This window comes from Convolutriloba macropyga, chromosome 3 (assembly GCF_964194025.1).
Source record: "Convolutriloba macropyga chromosome 3, txConMacr16.3, whole genome shotgun sequence".
NCBI lineage: Eukaryota > Metazoa > Xenacoelomorpha > Acoela > Convolutidae > Convolutriloba > Convolutriloba macropyga.
In genome coordinates, this window is record NC_134470.1 from 29,750,692 (window position 1) to 29,770,197 (window position 19,506).

The window sequence follows — 19,506 nt, forward strand, 5'->3', positions numbered from 1 at the left end:
TTCTTCACCATTAGTGAGTGTCGATAGGAACACCACGCCTGTTTCACAATCAGGTTTAGCGCAATCTGCTACACCCACTACTCCTTTGGTTGCCCCAGAATTAGAAGATCTCACGGCCGTGACGCTCCGAGAACTTGCTAGCCATATCAGTGTCAAATCTAACAGCGGTCTCAAGCAATTGACCCGTGTGATAGTTGATGAAATGACAAAGGTATAAGACATTTATGTCTTTGATAGCTTCAGTGTTTAACGATTTACCTTTCTTTATTTAGAGATCACCCGGATACAATACCCTTGATAAACTAAAACCCAGCACGGAAACAAAAATTAAGTATGCGAAAATAGCCATTGAGGCGTTCCCTGAGCTGACCTCTGTCGACGAAAACTGCCCTTATGTTAGTTCTCTAGATTTTCTTGCGCGTTTCTCTAAGTGATTTTTTTTGTTGAATTTAGGCTGTTTTATTCAAACCATATTTTGTGGAAACTCTTGCCGGTGGAAAAATGCGAAAGCATACTCCCACTGGAACTATAGAGGAAAATTTGAAGAGCCGGCGAACGGAGGCAAAGTTGAGGGACAGTCGCCAAGGAGAAGGTCTACTTCTAACTCATTTGAATTATTCAATTATACGTGGAGATATTTTTCAGTATTTTTTTTCTGGTAGGATCCCAGGTCACCGCAAAGCGAACCCGAAGGGAAAAAGTTGTTGACAATGAGGAGCCGGCTGATCTAACGCCGCTCATGAGGTTGTTTACTGAGCCTGATATGAGCAGCTCTGATTTGAGACAAAAAACGCTGCTAGAAAGGCAGAAGTTGTTGTCGGAGAAGGCAGCCGTTGACTACTCCAACGACCTTTACTGTATAGAATTAGATATTCGAATCTTTGACAAGGTTATTTCCGTTGTTCAGTTTTATTGGTAGATTTTCTTTACAAAAGTTAATACTGCCTTTGAAAATATTGGACGTTTGATTTCAGTTGAACGAAGAATTCAAACTCTGGGTTCCATCGGCCTCTGGAGAGAGCTTTGCGAAGTTGTTTCTTCCTTTTGTAATTACGTTGTCTAAGTATATCCGTGATCCCCCTAAAGAGGCTCGTGATAGGATTGCTGACTTGAGAGCAAAGCAAGGTAAATTTTTGGTTTTTTTCCGACGTTTTTCAAATTTTGTATGTCATTTCATTTAGTACCTGAAAGCGAGCTTGCGTTGCGTGCTTTACCCTTGCTCTCGCCTGTGAAGCTTCCAGCTGGAGTGAAAAGTCGCCCAACTATAGTGGAGGCAATCAGGATGGCACAAGAGAACTTCATTGTTGACATACCTGTAATTTTAAGCTTTTTACTATTCTCGATTCTTTTCGATTGTTATTTCAATGTCTTTCAATGTCGAATTTAGGACGTAACTAACATCGAATCGCTTCTTCACAAGCATCAAACCGGAACGATTTTGAAATCTTCGCCCCAGGTTTATCTGCTTTCTCTTCTTTTTTTCAAAACTTTTTTATGTATCAAAACTTTTTACACAATTGTTTTAGTGCTTTGTCGTCTCGCCGATTGGACTCATTGAAGCGAGAGACTTCTTTAATGCGATTGATATTGCAATGCGTGTCTTCTACGTGTTAAACATGAGGTATCCGGAGGCTAAGTTTGTTATTTGGTCGTTTCTACAAATAATGGTATTCAAGATCTCGTGTAGCAAGGTGACCTGCCAAGTAGACATGCTTGCTCGAAAGTTGGCTGAAGATGTAGAAAATCAAAGCAGTTGAATCTTGATCTCCCCGAACTCAATAAAGTGATAGTAATAAGTCTATCGGAAGTTTTCTCATGATTTTTGTTTTAAACTGGTATCAATTTTACTTTAATTATTCAGTAATATTGGAGCTTTCGTGCTGAGAATTTCTTCGTCCTCTCAATAGTTTGTGGAATTAGATCTTTCAAACTTTAGTCAAAGTTTCTCCATAATACGATGCGCAGTTTTATTTAACCTTTGTTGCAGAAATCACATTTTGTTTATGTTTTGTTGGAGTAATATGTAATGTTTTGCCTTTTGAAACAATTGAGCTGCAGTCAATATACTTCATCGTTATTGTTTTCTTCATTTGCTGAGACAGTCGACTATAGCAATTTTTGGTTTTGTTCGTCAAGGTTTATGTTGTATTGTTAGGATTTGTGCTCCTCTCAGGACTGTTTTTAGATGCTATTGCATGCTATCGAACAGTGATTCACTTTCTCGGATGGAGTATTCTGAAATCGAGAAAAATCTGCAGGACTTTTTTGAGGTTGCTAGTGCTGACTGGATCCTCTTAGACGAATTGGTTGATAAAGGGAAGCAAAGAAGTCACCGGGCTGTTAGGTCCGATCAGAGAATTGCTATCAGTAAACAGTCCACGATATTTAGGTATATGAGATATCTTTACTTAGCTTCATTTGAAAATGTTTCGTATGAAAAGGAATCTATGTACTTGGATGACCAGAATAGAGGTTATGCTGGAATTAAAGTTGTAGCTAACGTAAATATTGCACCGAATAAAGTAAAAACTGGTCTGTCCGGTGTAGTTTCGTATTGCCCGGAGAGTATTGACAGCATGCCCGAGTGTAATTTTTCCATTTTTTTCGAGATTCGTCAACATTCTCGCTTCAGGGACCGTTGTCCTTCGTGAACCATTCTTGTCGTCCGAACTGCAAGTATGAGACATCAAAAGGTAAAGACGGAATAGTGTTTATCAGAACTTTAACCGACATCAATAAGGGCGACGAAGTAACGGTGTCATATTGTAAAAGCTATTTTGGCAGAAACAAAGAGTTTTGTATGTGTCCGTTCACTGAAGAACATCAATCAAAAGATATAGGTTAAATATTCACTGCGCCAACGCGTAGCACACGGTCTGGTAAAATTTTTTCGAGTATCAGTGAAGTTGATTCCTGCGATGGAATTATAAGAGGCTGCGATACATTTCATAGTGTCCACGTTTCTAGCTCAAACTGTATTAATGAATGTAGTTCACAGTTAATTGATGAGCCTGATAGTTCCCAAACAACTTCTGATGCAGTTTCGCCATATGTGGTCACAGAGGTTGATTGGTCCGGTGAACATCTAGTAGACAATAATAAGCTACTTTTAGTTGAAAACAATAGCTCAAATTGTGTTAATGACTATCGAGCAGGAGATCCCAATAATGCCTTGATTGCTACAAAAACTAGCACGTGTTCTGATTGTATAATCCAAAACGGTAATCGGTCTGAAGAAGGTATAGAAAATATGACTGGAACTAAAGAAATAGTTCATACAAACTCTAGTGCAGAGTTTGTAAACGACGGTGGAGAATCTCACCTTAATGGAGCTCAGAACTCAAATATTGATAACAGCTTTTCCTGTAACTTAACGGATAACTCTCAATTTGTAAGGTCATCAAAAAGCAATTTCGAGTACTGTGCTCCTCAAGATTACAATAGTGCAAGACCTCTTTATAAGACGATTTGCGATTTTTGCACCAAATTAGTAGAGCTCACCAGCTATAATTTTTTGAGTCATTTGCGAGATGAGCATCGTTTAGAAGCGGAATTCAAGTGCTTTGCTTGTTCAAGGCTTTTCTCGGGTTTTAATAGCTTTGTGAACCACATTAAGAAACACGAGGAAGAAATGGCCGAAAAGAAATCAACTGAAATAGAAATTTTTTTGATTCAATCATTTGCCCAACCTAAAGTTAAATCTTCCGCTAACGAAACGAGTGAATATGATGTGGAAGAAGTAATTTCTGACACTCAGGAAGATAACAATTACAGTACTTTATCCTCCTCTTTTTTAGGAAAAACCCAGCCCAGGACATACGATTGGTGCAAGCAGAAGATTTTGGGAACTGCTTCAACGACTGGTTTTAAGTGCAAGTTTTTAAATTGTCCGGAGCAATCTCTAACTCTGAAAAACTATTCCTCTCATCTCAGTAATTACCACGGCTCCGCATTTTCTTTTACATGTCCTTCCTGTCCTAGAGTTTTTGGAAGCCTAACATATCTTTATAAGCACACAAGAAAATATCACAGGTCAATAGATGTAACATGTGATAGTGAAAATATTGACCCGCCAAACATGACCGAGAGTGTGATAGATTTCGATGTTCCCTCACCTCCTGTTGAAATAGACAGCCAAAAAGCATTAAGTTCAAGACTTGCGCGCTTCATTAATGGAAGCTCTGGGGAGGATGTACTTCTTAATTCTTTACGTGATACTTCTGCTACTTGGAACCAAGCTTTTCGTTTTTTAGGATCTGCTGGTAACATAACAAAAGATCTAATACAAACTGTATCGCTTTGTTTAAGCAAGATTGCCGAACAACGTCCAGATCTTTTATCAAACGATATTTCTAGACAGCTGATGAGTGCTTGTGAAAATTTTAAGTTTTGTTCCGTTGAAAACGAATATCAGCTCATAAGGCTTTTGAAACAAAACACTCAATTTGTTCCACCAAAAGATTTAGTGTTCGGTTCCGAGTACGAAACTAGATCAGTAAGGGGGAAAACTGTTTATATTGAGGCAGAGAGAACGGGTCAGTTTGTGCCCATTTCTCAGGTTTTGAAAAAAACAATCTTATTTCATGATGAAATTTTTGAGATTATGAGTGCCTATAGAGAACTTTTGAAAACGTTAAGCAAGAGTGGAATAATTTTAGATTGCATGCAAACTGAAGGCAAGCTCAGTTTCTCTAATTCTCTCAACCGATCTACGGTTTTAAGTGAACTTGATGTTTCTGTTGACAGTGATATTGGCGAGCAGAATTTTTATCTGTCTTTGGAATTATATTTCGATGAAATTGAACCGGTGAATCCAATCGGTAGCAGGGCCACAATACATAAAATTGGTTGTTTTTACTGGTCCTTAAAAAATTTGCCACCGTGGTTGCTTTCCGATATGAGAATGATTCACTTAGCGGCGCTTGTATCGTACTTAGATATCGAAACTTATGGGTTTAAGCAGGTTTTATGTGAAATAAAAAATGATTTGCTTACTTTAGAAAAAGGCGCTGAAATAAAAACAAAACTAGGATGTTCCTATACTGTTGCTTTTAGAAGATTAATTTTTGTTGCTGACAATTTAGCTTATCACGCTGTTTTTGGTTTCAACAAAAGTTTTTCAGGCGGCTCTTGTTGCGAAAAATGTACCTTACCTCAATCGCTGTTTAAAACTGTCTTCGAAGAGCGTTTTCAATATCTTAGGACACCCGACTCGTGCCGTGAAGATGCCCTCAGGAAAAGAAATGGAGTAAAAACTTTTTGTTTGTTACAAACTGATCACTTTGACCCATACAAAAACTTTACTTGTGATTTGCATCATGATATTTTTCAGGGTAGTCTTATTAATATTATTCGGGTTGTTTTAAATGACCTTATTCCGGAGTGTCTCAGTGTTGATATCTTAAATTCTAGGATCAATAATTTTGGTTACGAACGTGATATTGATGGAAAGCCTTCTGAGTTTGATTTTGATAGGATTAAAGACAAAAGTCACGGTCATTTTCGTGAAAAGTATGACCAAATGTTTACACTATATCGTTTTTTACCTCTTATGGTTTATGATCTTGTTCCATGCACTGAGGTCTCGAAGTTTCTCCTTGACTTTTTTGATCTAATCAGTTTTCTGCTTAGCCCGGCGTTTGTGGAATCCGACTACCAACAGCTTGGAGTTTTAATTCGTGAGTATTTACTGATTGTCTGTTCTAAAATATTAAATCTTCCAAAAATTTTATCTTTTGTTTCAGACGATCATCTGCAGTCTTATACAAATTTGTTTCCATTGGAATCGGTGACCTTCAAACAGCATAAGTTGATCCACTTTACTAGAATTCTTAAATGCTCTGGGCCCTTTCTGTATCAGAGCGTTTTACGATATGAAAGAAAACACCAGTTTTTCAAACGTTTAACGCACAATGTATGCAATTTCAAAAACATTTGCAAGAGTTTAGCGATACGTCATCAAGTAAATGAGTATCATGAGTGGAAAGATGGTGTGCCAATGAAGTCTGATAGTTTTCCCGGTTGTAAGTTTGATAAAATATCTGACATTTGGTGTCGAAACGTTGAATTTCAGAAGTGTTTATCGTCGAAGGAGTGCATGCAGTCAATGAGCGCAATAATAAAAGGGACTAGATTTTCTGTTAACGATGTGCTGATCTCGGATGTCACTATTGAAGATTGTGCCTCACCGGTCTTTGTTTTGGTACAAAAGATCCTAGTTGCGAATGAAAAAATTTTTTTTGCTTGTAAAGCCATCAAAACTCATTTTTACCAGAATAAGTCACGCTCCTACTGCGTATCAGTTGATGATGAGGCCGACGTTTTTCTAATTCAATATGAGTCCTTATTTGATTTTCACCCTTTGTCCTTGCATAAGTGTTCTGTTCCAGATTGCAAACTTGACCATGTTGTTTTGAGGCATATTTTGCGATACAATAATTACGCGTCGGATTTACAGTAGGATTTTTCTGCTTGTGACGGCTTTTTTTGGTTTTTGGCCTCTGTAGCATTATTTGAGTTCTGTGGTCTTTGAGGTAAAGTCGGTTTCTATCTTTTGTTTTGTGGTTTTTGTCTATGTAACATTATATTAGTTCTATGGTCTTTGTGATAAAGTCCGTTTCTCTAGCTTTTATTGTTCTTTTTCGACGTAGATATGGATGTCAAAAGAACGGTCAGAAGAAATGGGTTCAAATTCTACTTTTACGACAACGACAGAAACGACGATGTTCAAACAATGCTGGACTATATGTTCTATTTGGTAACGCATGTTAGGTTAGTATTAAATGATAAGGTGCTAATTGTAGGTGACTCAAATATGCGAAATGCTTTTAACAATTATGAGTTTTATGATTGCATCAAGGATCTTGCTGTGCATAATGAAAGTAAAGGTGGTAGGTGCGCTAAAGACCTTATGTCGCTTTTCCCAGAAATTGTTCAATATCGTCGCGTTTTAGTGTGTGTTGGAAATAATGATTTTAACAGTACATCAGAAGAAAGAATTTTGAAATATTATACTGATTTGGTTGAACATTTGCCTTACAAACATCATGTGCTTTTTCTTGAATTGTTGCCTCGAATGGACCATGCAGAATATAGCTCTACTGATGTTGATAAATTTTCTCATTCTAGACTTCAAGCTTTTAATAGGAAAATGAAAGAAAAGCTTGGTGATATGTTTTACCCTAATAAACTTATTAATCCATGTCATTTTCGCAAATTTGATAAGTGTCACCTAGATGACTTCGGACAGCAAAAACTAATCCGAACAATCGCTAAAATTGCTGGTATGATGCTTGATAGTGAAAAATTTGCCTAGATTCTTTCACTTATTGATTTTTCTGCCTTAAAACTACTTTACCAGATGTCTGTGTTAACCTAAACTGTGCGAACTCTAAGTTAAAATTCTCCTTAATTGTTTTTTTCCTTAAGTTGAATTTTGACTGGTATCTTATTCACCTCTCAGTTGCCTGTAGATCCGGCTTAAAGCTTACAAAAAATTGTTTGGAAAGTCACTGATGGGCTTCTCGGCCTTCGGTTACTTTCGTTCCGTTGATTTATCTTTATCGCAATATATGGAGAATTTTAACTCATATTTTAAATATTAGCCAACCGGATAATCATATTTATACATTTTTATTAAACGGATTGCATTTTACTCAAATTTATTATATTTCTATTTAAACAAAAACAAAAAAAGCCTTTGCGCACAAAATTTAAAAAAAATTACAAGTTCCGGTTTGAGTTGATGTTGTATCTAATAAACTATAACAATCTTGTTGCTGCTCCCTTTATTTATGTGGAACATCCACTCGTTTCATCTACAGAGTTCCCAAAATGCCTCTTTAGCGTGGTGTATTTAGTTTCGATTTCAAGAACATTTAGGCCTTATTGAGGGAGGAGACGCACGATTGTTCTAATTGACGTTAATTCTAATAAGTTCAAGTTTCAATTAAATTTTGCTTCATTTATTATACCGTTCTCGTGCCGCTTTTAATTTTAATTTTTATCCAGTATCTTTGAGCTCTCGGTTAAAAATTCCATTGACTGTCTTTTTTTAAAGTTGGAACTAGTAAGGTTAGGAAAGTGACCGTTAGGCCTATCGGCTTTCAGTCACTTCCGTTTCGTGTTATTTCTTTTATCGCAATATTTGGAGAGTTTTAACCAAGAGATCTCATATTTAACCTTAGCCAATCGGATAGTCCTATTTATACATTTTATTTAAACAGATTCATTTTACTCAAATTTGTTATGTTTCTATTTTAAAAAGAAAACAAAAAAGTAAAAGCCTTTGTGCACAAAATTCCAAAAAAATTACATGTTCCGTTTTGAGTTGATGTTTTATCTAATAAACTATAACAATCTTGTAGCTGCTCCCTTTGTCTATGTGCAACATCCTTCCTCTTCATTTACAGAATTCCCGAAATCCCTCGCTTTGACGTGTTGCAATTAATTTTGATTCCAAGAAGAACGTTCATGCCTTATTGAGGGAGGAGACGCAAGGTTGTTTTAACAGATGTTGATTAGTTCTTCAAGCTTCATTTAATTATTATTTCATTTTATTATCCTGTTCATAAGCCGCTATTTCTAAACGTTAAAGTTTATTTTTATCCATTGTCTTTAAGCTCTCGGTTAAAATTTCCCCTGACTGTTTCTTTAAGTTTGGAATTTTGTAAGGGTAGGAAAGTGACTGTTAGGCTTCTCGGCCTTCAGTCACTTTTGTTTGGTGTTATTTATTTCATCTTAATATATGGAGAATTTTAACCGAGAGATCTATTTAAAATTTTAGGCAACCGGATAATCCTATTATGCGTTTTCTTTAAACGGATTTCATTTTACTCAATTTTCTTGTGTTTCTATTTAAAAAAACCTTCATGCCTTATTGAGGGACGAGCTGCAAGATTGTTCTAATTGATGTTAACGCTAATTAGTTCTTCAAGCTTCATTTAACCATTGCTTCATTTTATTATCCTGTTCTTGTGCCGCTATTTCTTAACATTAAAGTTGTTTATTTTTATCTACTGTCTTTGAGCTATCGGTTAAAATTTTCCCTGACTTTTTTAATTTCGGAACTTTGTAAGGGTAGGAAAGTGACTGTTAGGCTTCTCGGCCTTCAGTCACTTTTGTTTGGTGTTATTTATTTCATCATAATAAATGGATAATTTTAACCGAGAGATCTATATAAAATTTTAATCAACCGGATAATCCTATTATGCGTTTTCTTGAAACGGATTTCATTTTACTCAATTTTCTTGTGTTTCTATTTAAAAAGCCCTTCATGCCTTATTGAGGGAGGAGATGCAAGATTGTTCTAATTGACGTTAATTCTAATTAGTTCAAGTTTCATTTAACTATTGCTTCATTTATTATACCGTTCTCTTGCCGCTTTTAATATTATTTTTTATCCAGTATCTTTGAATTCTCGGTTAAAACTTCCCTTGACTGTCTTTTTTTAAGGTTGGAACTAGTAAGGTTAGGAAAGTGACCGTTAGGCTTCTCGGCTTTCAGTCACTTCCGTTTCGTTGTTATTTCTTTTATCGCAATATTTGGAGAGTTTTAACCAAGAGATCTCATATTTAACCTTAGCCAATCGGATAGTCCTATTTATACATTTTATTTAAACAGATTCATTTTACTCAATTTTGTTATGTTTCTATTTTAAAAAGAAAACAAAAATTAAAAGCCTTTGTGCGCAAAATTCCAAAAAAATTACATGTTCCGTTTTGAGTTGATGTTTTATCTAATAAACTATAACAATCTTGTAGCTGCTCCCTTTGTCTATGTGCAACATCCTTTCACTTCATTTACAGAATTCCCGAAATCCCTCGCTTTGACGTGTTGCATTTAATTTTGATTCCAAGAAGAATGTTCAAGCCTTATTGAGGGAGGAGACGCAGGGTTGTTTTAACTGATGTTGATTAGTTCTTCAAGCTTCATTTAATTATTATTTCATTTTATTATCCTGTTCCTAAGCCACTATTTCTAAATGTTAAAGTTTATTTTTATCCAGTGTCTTTAAGCTCTCGGTTAAAATTTCCCCTGACTGTTTCTTTAAGTTTGGAACTTTGTAAAGGTAGGAAAGTGACTGTTAGGCTTCTCGGCCTTCAGTCACTTTTGTTTGGTGTTATGTATTTCATCTTAATATATGGAGAATTTTAACCGAGAGATCTATTTAAAATTTTAGGCAACCGGATAATCCTATTATGCGTTTTCTTTAAACGGATTTCATTTTACTCAATTTTCTTGTGTTTCTATTTAAAAAAACCTTCATGCCTTATTGAGGGACGAGCTGCAAGATTGTTCTAATTGATGTTAACGCTAATTAGTTCTTCAAGCTTCATTTAACTATTGCTTCATTTTATTATCCTGTTCTTGTGCCGCTATTTCTTAACATTAAAGTTGTTTATTTTTATCTACTGTCTTTGAGCTATCGGTTAAAATTTTCCCTGACTTATTTTAATTTCGGAACGTTGTAAGGGTAGGAAAGTGACTGTTAGGCTTCTCGGCCTTCAGTCACTTTTGTTTGCTGTTATTTATTTCATCTTAATAAATGGAGAATTTTAACCGAGAGATCTATATAAAATTTTAATCAACCGGATAATCCTATTATGCGTTTTCTTTAAACGGATTTCATTTTACTCAATTTTCTTGTGTTTCTATTTAAAAAAACCTTCATGCCTTATTGAGGGAGGAGATGCAAGATTGTTCTAATTGACGTTAATTCTAATTATTTCAAGTTTCATTTAACTATTGCTTCATTTATTATACCGTTCTCTTGCTGCTTTTAATATTAATTTTTATCCAGTATCTTTGAGCTCTCGGTTAAAACTTCCCTTGACCGTCTTTTTTTAAGATTATAAACTTCCGTTTCCTGTTATTTATTTAATCGCTATATCTGGCGAGTTTTAACCGAGAGATCTCATATTTAATTTTAGCTAATCGGATAATCCTATTTATACATTTTATTTATACGGATTTCATTTAAATTTTGAGAGAAAATAAAAAAGAAAAAGCATTTGCGCACAAAACTTCAAAAATAACATTAAAATCTGCGTTTTGAGGTGATGTATCTAATAAACTATAACAATCTTGTTGCTGCTCCCTTTATTTATGTACAACATCCACTCACTTCATTTACGTAATTCCCGAAATCCCTAGCTTTGTGATGTTGTTTTAAGTTTTGATGTCAAGAAGAGTGTTCATGCCATACTGAGGGAGGAGATGCAAGTTGTTTCCAATTAAATTTCTTTGGGCTTCAGATATTTAATTTCCACTTCTCTATTTTTTTCAACCTATTTCTGTTCTCATGATAGAAACTATCCTAATAAACCAGCAATTTTCATTCATTGCAACTCATCGGTACTAATCATTTTTGAGCGGAAGATAACGTGATGAGAAAAAAAACTGATTGCATTGGGGTTTCAAGTTTTTTGTATCAACCGTTTTTCGTTGTTTTTCTCATTATCGTGCTATGCTTTTTAAATTTGATTTAGTGCTCAGCCGCTGTTTCTCTTGCTAAGTGTTCTTTTCGTCAAGTTTGATATCTTTTGATATCTTTTGTTGTAATTTTGTGAGTTTTTTTGCTGTTAATGTCTCTGTCTGTTTTGGGAGGCGCCGGTTTGTAGCTTCCATTTATTGTAGAAAGGATGCATCTGTTATTTATTTTTTACTACTGGTTTTTATAGAGTTTAATTCTGGATTTGATTTTCAAAATCTTTTTTTGCCATGGGTTTGTATTGTTTTTGGTTCTGTATTTAAAATGTGGCTGTTTGTGTTGTATTTTTCTGTAGTGTTTTTGTTTTGTTTTTTGTTCTCGTTTGTTTCCAGTTCTGTCTATGTGGCTTAACTACTGAGCTGTTTTGTTTTGCGTTCTAGATTTAAAGGTAATTGGTATTTGGCTTCTCCTTTACTTTTTTGTTCTTTTTGAATGTTTCATTAGAGCTTTGTATTGTAATTTTTTTAGACGTGAGATTACTTCTTTATATTAGAGGTCCGCATTGAGGTATAAATGCTTCTTTCGGCTTGGTTGTTTTTGTCAGATGTTCTTAAACTTTGATGCTGTTTTTCTTTTTTGTGCTGCTTTCTTTGTTTCTACTCGCAGTTCCCTACTGTAACACTCTGATAAACAGGTTTGGTCAATCTTCTGTTGGCTGTAGTTTGTTTTGCAAACAGCATTTTTTAATTTGTTTTGTTTTGTTTTTTTTCTAGTTTTGTCTTTCTTTGTGGCGAGGCAACGTAGCTCCATTCTTTGTAGAAAGAGCGCATCTGTTGTTTCTTTTTGACTGCTGATTTCTTGGTTGAGTTTAATTGTAATTTGGTTTTTTTAAATCTTTCATCGCCATGGGTTTTCAGCGTGTTTTTGATTCTGGATTTTGTTTTTGTTTTTTGGCTGTTTTGGTGGTACTTTGCCGAAGCGATGTATTTTTTGTTTTTTATTTATTTAGGAATGAGGATAGCTTTTTTAATTTTAGAGGTCGGTATTGAGGAAAAATCTGCTTCTAGCTTGATAGATTTTCTGCCTGATGTTCTGAGTTTTTCTACTTGAGTTTTTCGCTTGTTTCTTTTTTAACTTTTCCCGTCTTGTTTGTTTTGACTTGTTCAAGGAAACCATACTGGGCCCTCTTGTGCGCTATTTTTCATTTGTCTTGTCTCTTTTTCACAGTCTTTTCATTCGATGTCTTTTTGCGGTTCTTTAATCTAAAGTTTACGCTGAATTTTTCTGATGGAACGTTTTCTGGTTGATTGTTTCATATCTAGTTTTCATGCCCTTTTGATTCAGAGGTCATGTCTGTTGTTAAGAGACTTTGGTACTGGTCTTCTTGGGCTGGTTCTTTTTTTTGTGATGTTTTTACTTTTTTGCTTTCGTTTCCCTACTGTTTCATTTTTTAATCTTTGTTTGGCTCTGCTTTCTGATTTGTTTGGATCTCCTTCTCTTGAAACTCAAATGCGTGGTCTTCGGTTATCTCTGATTATCTTCCGTTCCCCTGACAGAGTTTTTGGGACCTTAGTGGGCGCCTTCTCGTGGCGGTCCTGTATAAGGTGTGTACCATGTGCATACTGAGCTGAGATCCACTTTAAAATTACATTATACTGGAAAATTTTTTCTCAATGGTCGGTTGATAAATTGACTGAGGAAAACATTTCCGACAGTTGCTCATTTATTTGTTGTCTTTTGTTTTGTTTGTTTGTTTTATTAGTGAGAGCATCTATGGATCCGGTTTTGCCGCGCATCCTATTAGCGCTCTCCAATAGTTCGGGGCCTTAGTGGACGCCTTCTTGATGGCGGTCCTGTATAAGGTGTGTACTATGTGCATACTGAGCTGAGATTCACTTAAGAATTACGTTATACTGGAAAGTTTTTCTCAAAGGTCGGTTGATAAATTGACTGAGGAAAACATTACCGACAGTTGCTCATTTATTTGTTGTGTTTTGTTTTGTTTGTTTGTTTTATTAGTGAGAGCATCTATGGATCCGGTTTTGCCGCGCATCCTATTAGCGCTCTCCAATAGTTCGGGGCCTTAGTGGACGCCTTCTTGATGGCGGTCCTTTAGAAGGTGTGTACTATGTGCATACTGAGCTGAGATTCACTTAAAAATCACATTATACTGGAAAATTTATTCTCAATGGTAGGTTGATAAATTGACTGAGGAAAAAATTTCCGACAGTTGCTCATTTGTTTGTTGTCTTTTGTTTTGTTTGTTTGTTTTATTAGTGAGAGCATCTATGGATCCGGTTTTGCCGCGCATCCTATTAGCGCTCTCCAATAGTTCGGGGCCTTAGTGGACGCCTTTTGATGGCGGTCCTGTATAAGGTGTGTACTATGTGCATACTGAGCTGAGATTCACTTAAAAATTACGTTATAATGGAAAGTTTTTCTCAAAGGTCGGTTGATAAATTGACTGAGGAAAACATTTCCCACAGTTGCTCATTTATTTGTTGTCTTTTGTTTTGTTTGTTTGTTTTATTAGTGAGAGCATCTATGGATCCGGTTTTGCCGCGCATCCTATTAGCGCTCTCCAATAGTTCGGGGCCTTAGTGGACGACTTCTTGATGGCGGTCCTGTATAAGGTGTGTACTGTGTGCATACTGAGCTGAGATTCATTTAAAAATCACATTATACTGGAAAATTTTTCTCTCAATGGTCGGTTGATAAATTGACTGAGGAAAACATTTCCCACAGTTGCTCATTTATTTGTTGTCTTTTGTTTTGTTTGTTTGTTTTATTAGTGAGAGCATCTATGGATCCGGTTTTGCCGCGCATCCTATTAGCGCTCTCCAATAGTTCGGGGCCTTAGTGGACGCCTTCTCGATGGCGGTCCTGTATAAGGTGTGTACTATGTGCATACTAAGCTGAGATTCACTTAAAAATTACATTATACTGGAAAATTTTTCTCAATTGTCGGTTGATAAATTGACTGGGGAAAATTTTTCCGACAGTTGCTCATTTTCTCTGTTGCCCTCTGTTTCGTTTGTGTGCTCTGTTTGTGAGGGCTTGTAAGGATCCGCATTTGCTGCGCTTTCTAATAGTGTTTTCTGGTTTTTGAGCTCCTCAGGTTGTTTTTCGGCTGGTTTAAATTTACCTGAAAAAACACCTGAATTTACCTGAATCGTTCAGGCAAATTGTTCCCACCTGAACTACACCTGAACTTACCTGAAATTTACCTGAAATTTACCTGAAAATTTCAGGCGTCACTGGCTGAACTTTTACCTGAACTTGCCTGAAAATTACCTGAAAAATACACCTGAAAAGTTCAGGTAGTTTTTCTGGTTCAGGTATTTTTACCTGAAATTTACCTGAAAATTTCAGGCGTCACTGGCTGAACTTTTACCTGAACTTGCCTGAAAATCACCTGAAAAATACACCTGAAAAGTTCAGGTAGTTTTTCTGGTTCAGGTATTTTTTCCTGAATTTCACCTGAAAATTTCAGGTTAAAAACCTGAAATTTTCAGGTGAAATTCAGGTAAAAAATACCTGAACCAGAAAAACTACCTGAACTTTTCAGGTGTATTTTTCAGGTGATTTTCAGGCAAGTTCAGGTAAAAGTTCAGCCAGTGACGCCTGAAATTTTCAGGTAAATTTCAGGTAAATTTCAGGTAAGTTCAGGTGTAGTTCAGGTGGGAACAATTTGCCTGAACGATTCAGGTAAATTCAGGTGTTTTTTCAGGTAAATTTACCTGAACTTTATTTAGAGTGAAGTTTCCTGTTTGCTGAGCTCTCTATCGCAATTTACCCACAGCATGCTAATTTGTCTGTCTGGAGACCATGCATGCTAATTTGTCTCTGGAGAGGTTGAACCAAGCAATGTTTTCCTTAATTGTGGGAAAATTGGCAAAATAGATGCTGTTAGTGGTATTAAGCTACTGTGAAAAATCCACTCACCGGACGCACCGAATATCACATCAGACGAACAACTAAGATAATATTATGGTTACGGTGTGAAACGTGATATGATATGCCGAGCACAAGATTAAGAAAGAGCTCGGTACTATTTCGTTCAACTGCTGTGTTTGTTTTATTGATAACATGGTATAATATTGCAGAATAGCAAACTGTTAATACCGAAACTGTTCTGAGCCATTGTTGTTCGTTTTCTCATCTCGTTATACTGCATGGGTGTGCAAAGTTGAAGACTAAAACAATTCATGTACAGCTGTATATTTTTCGACAAACTTTGAAGGGCGCTGTTAAACTGACTTTTTAAACATCTTTTGAACAGCCGCGTGCCCTTTGAAAAAACACACCATATAAATTGCATGATTTTGTTCAGATACGCCTTATCTAAAAAAAAGACCTCAAAGCCTCAAATAAGACAAGATTTTTGCAAGACGATTCAAATTTTGCAAATTATTTTTTTTGGAAAAACCCACATTATTATCCTATGTGTGTCAGTAATGACCAATACAGAAATTTTTAATCTAATTTACCAAAGATATCAGATCTTTTGCCTGGTCATCCAAATTACAAGTTTTTTCTACACGCATATAAAATCAAATTCACTGCATTTCATGGAAAATAAATTGAAAAAAATAAGGCAATGATCTTGTTGCATAAACAACAAATTCGTTTTTAGCAAGAAATATATTGCATGCAGAGTTTAAAAGTTCTCTGAAATGCAATGAGAAGAGAAATTTGGCAGTTGTACTAGCAATTGGGAAAAGCATGAAAGAAATAACAACCAGTCGCAGGATCGAAAAAAAAAACATAGTATACATCATTGTTCCGACCCCCACTTTAGTGGGGAGCGAGGAACTATATACACAACTGGGTTCTTTTTGTTCAGTCAATTTTAGCCGATCGATATATTCATCGTAGAGAATTGTGAGTGGTATCATTAAAAAGCCCGTCCAGCGTAGAATACGGAATTAAAAAGATTTTTTCGATTTTCGTTTTTTTACAGAGAGTTATGGAGGTTTAAAGTTTTGTGAACATTCGACAGTTTTTGTTCACATTTTCAGTAATTTTTGCTTAAATTTGGCACAATTTTGCTAATATAATTCAGATATAGTTAAAATTTTTAACGGGAAAGTGTTGTTGTTACCGTTAGAGATAGAGAAGCGTTGCTGAATTGTTTGATTGAAGTTTTTTTTTGGCTAAAATTTTTGATAAATTTTTCAAAATTTAAACTTTTTTTATCAAAAATGGCATAAAATATGCTTTTTTGCTCCACTTTGATAACGTTTGCCAGACTTAGTGGCCTAAAAACCTTAACACAGACTCCCTAATCGCAAAAAGAGCACTAGTTGCAATTAGGCGCCGTATGAAAGACTTTTTGGAACTTAAATTTTGCCGTTTTTTGCAGGTTTAACTCGATAATTATACAAAATGCAGCGTTGTTTTTTTTTTAATTTTGAAGAATTCCACTCAACAATTGGTCTAATTGGCAAACACTTGGAACAATTGGTCAGTTTGCTGGGCGCGCGACAAAATCAGGGAGGGGTTCGATAATATCATGGATTCTTAGAATCAGCGACCTTTTGGTTTTTATTTTGATGCTGCCTTTTTTCAAAAGGTTTTGCCATTGTTTTTTTAATGTTAATTACGTACATTACGTAAATTTGAGGTTGAATGTAGATACAGTTTGTTATCAGAGAAGCAAAGGGTTTTTTTGGCTTTGAGGAAGAGTTTTAGTAAAATTTAACTAATTTCTTGTCCTTTGTCTTCAATTGCTATTCTTTTGGCAGTCTGCTTTTTAAGTTTAACCATTCACAGATCTAAATTTCTTCCTCAATAGGTGCAAGTGAACCTTTTTCGTTCTTTCAGTTGTTACCTAATGTCTCTTATGTTACCTAATGTATTTGTTTTAAGGAAATTTCTGTGATTTTTTGAACTTGTCAATTTTGTATATTATCTTAGTCAACATTTTGCTTATTCTCAGTCAGTACAGATCAACTTTTCTCCTTTTAGAATACAAATTGAATTTGTGGCCCATTGTTTTAACAGAAGGTTTTCTTGCTTTTGGTACTGCGAGTATTCACACAAAATTTTCTGATTTTTGTGCTTAATTGAACATTGTTGCTGTGGTTTTTGTTTCCTTTGTAAATTGTCACAATATTTGACAATCTAACTGAAAAAAAATTAAAACATTTGAAACTGAACATATTTTTTAAAATCATAACATATGGTATTAAGGGCTGCGACACCGTTCTCTTGCAGAAATTGGTAGAGTTTTTTTTATTTTTGCCCTTTATTTGTTCTTAATTTTTGTTGTCATATGCCAAATATTGTGTAATTAAAGCTCTCAGTCGCCAACTATAGATAACAGATGAACTTAATTTCTGATATCGGTAAATAGCTAATGGTTGTCTTGACTTTTGAATTAAATTTCAAAAAAAACGAGCAATTGTATTCTTCAACTTATCCCTTTTTATTCTGCTTTGCGTTTTTTTTCGGATTTTACAATGTTGTATCATTTTCGTAAGTTAGCCTTAACTTTTAGAGCATTTTTTAAAGTTTTATTCAATCAATCAATAATTTTTTTCTGTTGTTTAAACGTTTTAAATAATGTCTTCATGGCTTACAACTTGTTTCAGAAGAATTTTGTGAAGTTCAGATACTTTTCAGTTTATTTGTTTCTTTTTGTTGTCATTTTGTGATAGTCGTTTTACAAAAAGACGTTATGATGATCGAAGAAGACGCAAATGAAGATGTTACTTTCTCGCGGTTAATGTCTTATAAATTCAAAAGCTTCAAAACTGTGGTTTCGTAAAGTTGTTATTTAATGCTGTTTAATGTATTTAATTTTATTTTATAGTCTCATGATTTAGTCTCGTTAATAACCGTCGCGATTGTTTTCCGAGTAGTTGCAAGACAAAATGTCTAATCTTTTAGTTGAAAGCTTTTGTTGGCTAAGAACTTTGAAAATGTTTGTTTTCAATAAAAAAAGAGAGATAGATTTTTGAGATCCGCCAATTTTTTTTCTCTTAAATTGTAGCTAACCATCTCTATATACAATTCACATCAGTTGTCTATTGGAATACAATTTGCTCTTCATAATGGTTTTACTTTCCTTAAATGGTCCTTCATCTTGGAACAACTAGTTTTCATAAAACCAATTTTCCTGATTTTTGTATATTTGCCCCTTTTTTGTAGGTTTTTGATTTCTTTTTCACAGGATCACAATAATGGGCGTCATTTGATTTTAAAATGTTGTCTGCAAAAAATGCAAATGAAGATTTTTATTGTTTTTAGTTGTCAGCTTAATATTTAATTGATTGGGGGGACATCGTTTTCGTGCATAATTTTTCGTGCATAATTTTTTGTGCAAATTTTTCGTTTTTGCCTGTATTTGTCGTTCTTTTTATATTCGTATGACATTTCCTGGATAATGAAAGAACTCAGTCGCTCTCTATTGAGGTATCAAAGAATCTCTCAATAATTTCATTTGATGCCTATTGTTTCTGATCATTTCAAATTTAATTCTTTTTTCGCACTTGAAGATCCAGCCAGTAAGAGTGTATTTGCAGACAGATCTGTTTTAGGCTTTCTTTGTTATTTTTGAGGATACAATCGCACACCTTTTTGAGCACCACATCTTTACTTGTAAAAAAAGCTGCTAGAATTTTTTTACTACAGCTTTTCTAAAGACCTTTCCTATAATGTTGTTGAATGTGGGTATTTGAGGGCTATTTGTGAGGGCATTTGAGGCAGAGGTTGAATTCGCTGCCCGAGATTATTAACCGAATCAGACTCGGGTTGTACGTTTCATTGAATGATTTCATGGCATACTGATTTTAATGATTGAAACTATTTATTTACTTGAACAAAATTTATGTTGTCAATCAAAGTTTGATTTGGAAATGATATGATGCTACTGATTTTTGATAAAACTTGGGCAAAAAGCACTGATTTTAAGTTTGTTGTTCGATTTTTGCAACAATGATATGAAGGTCTTCTAACTTGCGGGAAAATAGTCTTAAATAATTGTGTTTCATGCCCCTCAAGAATGTTTAGCTTCTTATTTTGGATAGTATTAATGAAATTAAATGGGTTTCGTTTAGTGGAATGTTAAT

At 35.0% G+C, this 19,506-nt stretch overlaps 1 protein-coding gene across 1 annotated transcript in view; it reads right to left on the reverse strand.

The window, feature by feature from the left end:
• Positions 1 to 15,501, reverse strand: part of LOC142336985 (meso-2,3-butanediol dehydrogenase-like) — a 58,239-nt gene extending 42,738 nt beyond the window's left edge. The window contains exon 1 of the mRNA XM_075385988.1: positions 15,377 to 15,501. The gene's annotated coding sequence lies outside the window, so the exon portion shown is untranslated. The remainder of the gene's footprint in view (positions 1 to 15,376) is intronic.
• Positions 15,502 to 19,506: the final 4,005 nt, after the last annotated feature.